Raw genomic sequence first — 7,875 nt, 5'->3', positions numbered from 1 at the left:
ACGCAGCAAAACCAGGAAGTATACACTTCGGAGTTTGCTGCGTTTGAAACCCGAAGTTCATTTATCTGGAGGGATACATAAGTAGAGGTACGACTGTAATTTGTTGATAGAATGGGAGATGAAAGATGAGGAGGTCAAATTGGTAATGATCAAATGGGCACAAGATATAGGACATAATATACAAATGGAGGACTGGGAAAAGTTATGGAAAGTTAATTTAGAATTTACCGGTGGTATATTGTTAAAAGAGAATTATATGAAATGATGTATAGATGCACACCTGCGAAAATGGCAAACATGTTTAGAACACGGTCCAATAAATTTTGGAAATATAAGGAAATGAAAGGTACCTTTTTCCACATGTGGTGGAATTGTAAACAATTAAAAATTATTAGGATATGATTTATAATGAAATGAAAAGAAAGTTCAAGATGACTTTTGTTAAGAGACCAAAAGCCTTTTTATTCGCTATTTTAGGTCAAGATTTGCCAAAAGACAAGAAGAACTTATTCATGTATGCAACAACCGCGGCTAGAATATTATTAGCTCAAAGGTGGAAAAGTGATGAAATGCCAGTGAAAGAACAATGGCAAGAAAAGTTGATGCAATATGCTTAAATGGGGAAGCTGACAGAAAGACTCAAGGATAATAATGACTTTTAAAAAGATTGGGAACCTTTTATGATGTATATACAGAAACAATGTAATGAAATGGACTCACTTGCAGGATTTGACCAAGACACTTACAATCAACAAATACAAACAGAATATATAAATATGAGGTTGAAATTTTAAGAATAGGTACAATTTTAAGTTTAGTATATAAGGCATATAAAATTAGAAGCAGAAGAAACGAATATGTTATAAACCAGAAAGGGAAGTTGGGGGAAGTCGCAGGGGGGAGGGGCTAATCTAAAATGTAAAATGTAATTTGAATTTTTGACTATGTTAAAACTTGTTGTTAAATCTTAATAAACATATTTTTAAAAAGGGGGGTGGGTAGGGGATTACCTCCAGGGGAATTCAGCTATTTGTACGTTCACGCATGGAGTTTTAGAAACACAGGTTAGATAGCTTGCCTGATGCCCTTATACTGAGTGAGAACTTTGGAAAATCCACAGAGAAAGAAAATGCATAACAGAATGTGAAACACAAAAACATTATTTAGAGCAAGCACAGCAGACATGTCTGATCTGCCAAGTTGATGACAATTGTAGGAGACAATGGGGACGTTCCGAGTCCATCTATGGTCAGACATTACTAGAAGGTGTGAAAACTACTGAAGTAAAGTTAAGAATAGAAAGAGAGGAGGGAATGTGTTGCATTCATAGGCCAACACTGCATTTTTACTTTGGTAGTTGTGAAACGTGAGGATCTTTCTCCCAATGGTCGACAGTGCCCAGCATGCTACAGTCGTGTCATTCTTGGAGGGAAACTTAATTGCCTAATTAAGGGGAATGTTAGCTGCATTGCCAATGAGACCAAGTGTATTGACTTCTACGGTCAAGGGGGACGTGAGTAATATTGCCATTCAGCCAAGGAAATTGTATATGTTATGTGTATATACTTTTGATTTCTTTCTCCCAGGGAAAGGAGGGTCTCTATTCAGTTTTTGGATTCCAAACTATTCCCCCATATGAATTGCATAAGGACTAGAGGGGGCAGACAAATGTACAGCAGGCTCCTCAGGGCACACCTTTTCCCTCTAATGCACAAAGGGCAGCAGAGGTGAGGGATACAAGGGAGGGTGGAGGAAGTATGCAGCATTGGGTGTTTCTCCACTAGGACTGTTTCAACCCACTCACCTTGGCCAAACATTTAAAATAAAGGAGGCTGGGAGAAAGAAGGGTACTACCAGTTCGCATCTGTTAATCTTCCCTCAGAAATATGTTTCATTGAGTTCTGGGTCCTGATGCCAGCACAGCTTCCTAAGTGACAAGTGGGTGATTGACACTGGGAGCAGATTTTGTTTTCAAGAAGGACCTGAGCCTATTGACTGTGACTGCAAGCCCTGCTTCTCAAGCAGCAATTCAGAGTGGTTTTCAAAGCTCCCAGCTGTTCTGCTGCAGCAGCAGATTTATCTGCCACATATCATACATAATATGTAAGGCAAAGTGCGGGGGGGGGGGATTTCTGCACTGGGTACTACCTTACCTTGCTACGCCTCTGGTAATAAGATGTCGTTCTAAGGCAAGTGGGTGTAGCGTTGGTAAAATAGTCAAATTTGGCCACCTGATGGGTTTAATCTGGTACACAGGGTAAGGTTCCAGAGGCATGCACTCATGATATCTGGCTGCCAGCACACTGGGCTTTCATACCCACCATCATGCAAACTCATTCAAACCTTATGCCTTTTATTTCCCAGATGCTTTTCAAATGTGGGAACTGAAATTCAAAGGCTGTGCGACTGAAGACTTTTGTACCCTTAATGGAAAAGCTGTTAGCGGTTATCAGTTTCCATTCTTTAAGACTAAAGCCAAGTGCTATGATGCTGAGGAATCCTAAAAGTAGCAGCAGAAGAAATTGGGAGCCTGATGGTGAAAGGAAGAGCTCAGGCCTCATGAAATTTCTTTTTCAAAATTGGTGAAATTCATCATGAAAAATAAACTCTTCTGGCACTCTTCTGTATTCTGTTTTTATTTTTTATTTTGACAAAGTACTAATCATAAATAAATAAGAATAAAAATGTGCACCCCAGCAATGAGACCATTCCATTGTAACTATCCAAAGTCCCAAAATTTCAACACCACTTGCAATAGTTTGACCCCTTTCTGTTTCAACAGTACAGATTCTACAAACACCTTCCATATCTCCTCAAAATCATTTCACCTGTGTATTCCCCATTTTACCTTAATGGCACATGTTAATTTATCATTAATAGCTCCATCCCACACCTCCTCATCCCATTCTTCCATTTTATATTCTGCTTGCCCTGTTCCTGGGTACAGTGGTAGCTCAGGTTAATAACTTAATTTGTTCTGGAGGTCCGTTCTTAACCTGAAATTGTTCTTAACCTGAGGTACCACTTTATCTAATGGGGCCTCCCGCTGCTGCCGCGCCGCTGCCGCATGGTTTCTGTTGTCATCCTGAAGTAAAGTTCTTAACCCGAGGTACTATTTCTGGGTTAGCGGAGTCTGTAACCTGAAGTGTCTGTAACCCGAGGTACCACTGTATCATAATTCATGCAGCTGTCAATAAATTTGTGACCAAGTCCTTCACAACCAGTGAACCTTCCACCGCATCAAATAATAATAATAATAATAATAGCTCTGGATTTTCGGTCAGCTTTAATCCAGTGATTTCTGTTATCTCCTTAAATATTCTTTCCCAGAAAAATTGCACATATTTACACCCGCACCACATGTGAACATAATTTCCTGTTTCCTGGCATCCCCTCCAACATAACACTGAATATTCCTCGTTTATTTGAATTAATCTGACTGGTGTGAAATACCATATCAATACTAATTCATAATAATTTTCTTTTCTACTTATAGACAACATTTTCAACATAAGATTCTTCCATATTTCCCCCAGCTTTGACTATTTATCTGCCATGTTGTCTCCTTTTCCCACACCTCTCTTTATTGAACTTCTTGATCCTCAATTTCTACAAATATTTTGTGAATATCACTGGTTTCCCCTTTTATAACTGTATTTTCTTCTTTATCTCCCCTTTTTATAATCATTCTTTTCTAACTGTGTATATTCTTTGCAGTTCTTGTTTTCCCTTAACCACTTCTTTGTGCATTGCTGCAGTTGTATACAGTTAAACCAAGCTATAGTACTTCCTGTTAGAGCTTCTCTTATTTCTTCTTTGCTTCTCATTTTCTCCACCCAATTCTTTATTTTAAGTATTTCCTTCTCTTTCGCTTCTTTTTCAATTTCCTTTTAAAAATTTACTGGGAAGTCTTCTATCATCACAACTGGAGTTAGTGCAGAATTTGCTAGTATCAATTTCCCTTTATATTTCAGTAACTTCCCCCTCATTTCCAGTGTACCACTCTCGAACCATTCTTACTCTCTTTGTTCTGTTGCCCATCTATGATATCTCTTAACTGATAATATAGCTAGGTGTTGGGGAGACCCAGTCCACCTCTTTTCTGGGTTTTATGCCATCTTTTATTGATTCTAGGTTTCTTATTCCAGTTACAAAATATATTGATCATACTTTGCCAACCCTTTCTTTTGTCTCCGACATTTTAATTGGTAATATTCTAAATTTAAAAAAAAAAATCTAGAATTTTTTAATCATTTTAATTAATATTACTCTTCTGAACCATGAAAACTTAATTTCCATGTTTTCCTTAATCTCCCTCTTTAATTTGTCAGAATTCTCTTGTTCTAAACTGTCTAAATTTCTTGTTATATTTATTCCCAAGTACTTTATTACATTTCTTAATTTTATATCTATTTTTACTTCCTTAAAAAAAATCATTTTTCATCTTCATCATAGTTAAATGTCATTATCTCTGATTGGGACCAATTAATTTGCAACCCTATTATTTCTCCAATTTTTCCTCAAATGTGCCTCTATTACCGGGATATTTTCCAGTGGATTTTTGATTGTTAGCAGAATGTCATCTGCAAATAAGCTTATTTCCTCTTTTCCTTTATTGCTTATTCCTTTCATATTTCTATCTTCACCCATTACATTGGTCATAGTTTCAATGAGCAATACAAATAAAATTGAGGAAAAGGAGCATCCTTGTCTTGTGCACTAGGCTAGTGTTATTTGTTCTGTTATACCATAATTCACTATGACATGTGCCTTGTTCCTCAAATATAATTGATTTATTAATTCCTTAAATCATTCTCCAAATTCTAAGCTTTCGATAATCATTTTTAAAGGTGGCCATTCAACACAATCAAATGCCTTATCTGCTGAATATAACTCTTGGTAAAACTCCTGAAATACTCTCAACTTATCTTTCATCAAATTGTGATGAAACACCAGCTCCCTTGGCCTTTAAAGTGAGATGAGCGCTGCAACCCCAGAGCTGTCCATGACTGGACTTAACAGTCAGGGGTCCCTTTACCTTTAATCAGATAATATATTTTTCAGAATCACAAAGTAATTTTCACAGCTAGTACTTCCATATCCAACTTGGCATCAGAGCAACATGAGACTCAGGGAACCTAGGCACAGCTGTTGCTGTGGAGCATTGGAATGGATAGAAATAGTCTTGAAATTCTTAGAAACCACACATTTAACATGGGAATTCAAAGTTCATTACTATTCCTGGCCTTTCATTCTGACCCTTCCCTCATCCCATTCCTTCCTGTTGTTCTGACCCAGCACCAGTTTTTGTTTTTTGTTTTTTTTGCTTGTAGGTGTCCTTGGGCAGGCAGGCAGGCAGGCAGGCTTAAGGTTGCATGGCCATTGGGCAAGCATGGTAGAAGCAGAGGTACTCGACTCAACAGGTGGACTGAGCAGGGGAAAGGCATCTGTGAGCATTCTGATTTGAGTTCTACAGGCTACTATGCTCAGGTTCAGTATCAGGCACTTAGTCCAGTTCCCCAGCAAATGGTATATAACTCCCATATTCCGCTGGGTGATCTTTCCCTCATGCTGAAATGGAGGCCAGACACATGGTGACTGGGCTCTCTTGCTCTCCAAGTTGCTTCATCCCAGTATGCCACCAACAGTGCCTTTAAGAAATCCCATTGACTGTGCAGAGGCAGAGTGGAAAGATACCTTGGTCATGAATACAGTAGGTTTTATGTAGGCTCATGCATTGACCTGTTTATGTGGCACATACCTGTGTTGTTACTGTCACAATGAAGAAGCTACAAACAGACTCAAGGTGGAACAGTGTGCCCAAGCTAGCCTGCTACTCTCAGGTGCTGGGGAGCACAAACTGTAGTGACAAGAGAAGGAAATTAGGGAAACTTTCACAGCCGACTCTTCTTGGCCCCAACCTTGAACTCAGAGGCAGAGCAGATGAGTTAGTTGAGTCACATGCTAGTAAGCTAGCGAGTAACTGGGAAACTGACCACTGCAGGACACTGGAGCTTAGAAGAACCCAACTCCCAGGGGCCAAGGTCCCTTCAGCCCTCAAATAAAACAATGGAGGGGGTTTGGCTCCCCCAAAGCTTATGGGCATTGCTAGTCAAATGGTGATTGATTATGTGGGATGGGGCTTATCTGCCCCCTAATATTCAAGTTGGCAGCCCTTGGCTAGTGACTAGTGAGTGACTGGGAAACTGGAGCACTACAAGACACTGCAGCTTAGCAGAACCCAACTCAATTGCTTATGGATTCTTTTTTCTTCACTCAGTTACCTGAGGGGCCAGGCATGAGATCACAAGAAAGAGGACACACACTAGATACACAGTCATTTTCAGACTTGTGGTTGGCACTTATAGGATTGTTATTCTCAAAGTCTCCAATTACTTATATATTTACCTTTGGGTTTTATGATTTAAGAACAGTTCTTCTTCCTGGGTTTCAGGTAGGGTTACCTTATTTCCCCTCCCATGAATGAAATTTTAAAGCTCTTTTTTTACAAAGAACCTCTATTGCTATATAGGGTTCCATAGGTCCATGTCAGGAAAGTGCCCCCCCCCCAGGACCCAGAAGTAGGGTTAGCCTCAGAAAGTGAACAAGAGACTAACTTTCTTGAGGAGGCAGAAGGGTTAAACTCCAGAGCTAGCAGTTCACAGGCTGAGGCTGAGGATTCTTATGCAGCAATCTAGCATATGACATGCTGCTTCCCTAATACACAGCAATCTAGTAGATCATGAAGCGGGGAATGTTAGAGGCCTTGAAATTGTATGGGAATCAGAATTAGGCCACACAACTGAATAGCACAAAGGGGAGGGAGCTGGACCATTCCCCTCCTTAAATGATCTCTGCTCACTTACAGGAAACCACTCTCAAGGTCATCTTCCACTTGCACTGGATGCCAATCTGCTTGGCAAAAGTTAAACCCTCCCTTTTCCCTTTATGTTCAAACAGCTATGGAAAACTTATCCATGTGGGGTGGGAATGCTCCTATGTTAAAAACGTTTGGAATAGAGTTGTCAGGGGCTCAGGAGCAGAGGCACAGGAAAGGGAGGAAATGGAAAGCGAGGGGGAGGAATCCGAGGGGAGCGTAGGCGATGACAGTGGTCCGAGGGATTCCCTGAGTCTCTCCAGCGAATCGGAAGATTCACAGAAGGGGGCGCCTATGGCCAGGGCAAGGGAGGTGCCAAGGGGGACACCCCAGAAGGAAGGGGCCAGAGGGGACTCAGAGAGCAGCAGTTGGAAATCAGGACCAGCTTCCCCACCAGAGCGCAGTGGGGGGGAGGAGTCCCAGGTATCGGGACCAGGGAGTTCACCACCAGCGAGAGGAGATGAGTCAGGATTGACCACGCCTCCATCGGAGAGCGCGGAAACGGTCAAGAGAAAGGTTGCCCACTGGGCGCGTGCGCCAAGTTCAAATGTACAGGCGAGCGGCACAGCAGGTAGCCCGGATAGGGAACCAGGTCCTAAAGCCCGCCGAAAGGAGGGACAAGAGTCAGGGGGGTCAGCGTCAGAGGAGTCCAGGAAGGAGGAGACCCCGGGGGGCAGACGGACCCAGAGGAGGAAAGAACAACGGAAGAGGTGGAGTAAGGCCAGGGTCTTAAACTGGTGTATAGGGGGCGGAGACTCAGACGGAGCTTCGCCGGTCTAGGTTCTAGACGTAGAGCTGCACGCTGCGGCTTGTAAATGGAAACTGAACTTCAATAAAGACCTTTGTACATTACAACCGGCTAGCGTTGGTCCTCTGTGAGCTGGGACCTGGAGGCAGCTCTGACAGTAAGCTCCGTCCCCTAAAACCTCGCAACGTGAGTGGACGCAGCGAGGGGCGAAGATTGGTGCTTCGCGAGCTCACAAAAGCAGGACAGGATG

Source organism: Podarcis melisellensis, assembly GCF_964234715.1.
Source record: "Podarcis melisellensis genome assembly, chromosome: 8".
NCBI classification, from domain to species: Eukaryota; Metazoa; Chordata; class Lepidosauria; order Squamata; family Lacertidae; genus Podarcis; species Podarcis melisellensis.
Note: the sequence above shows the minus strand (reverse complement) of the source record.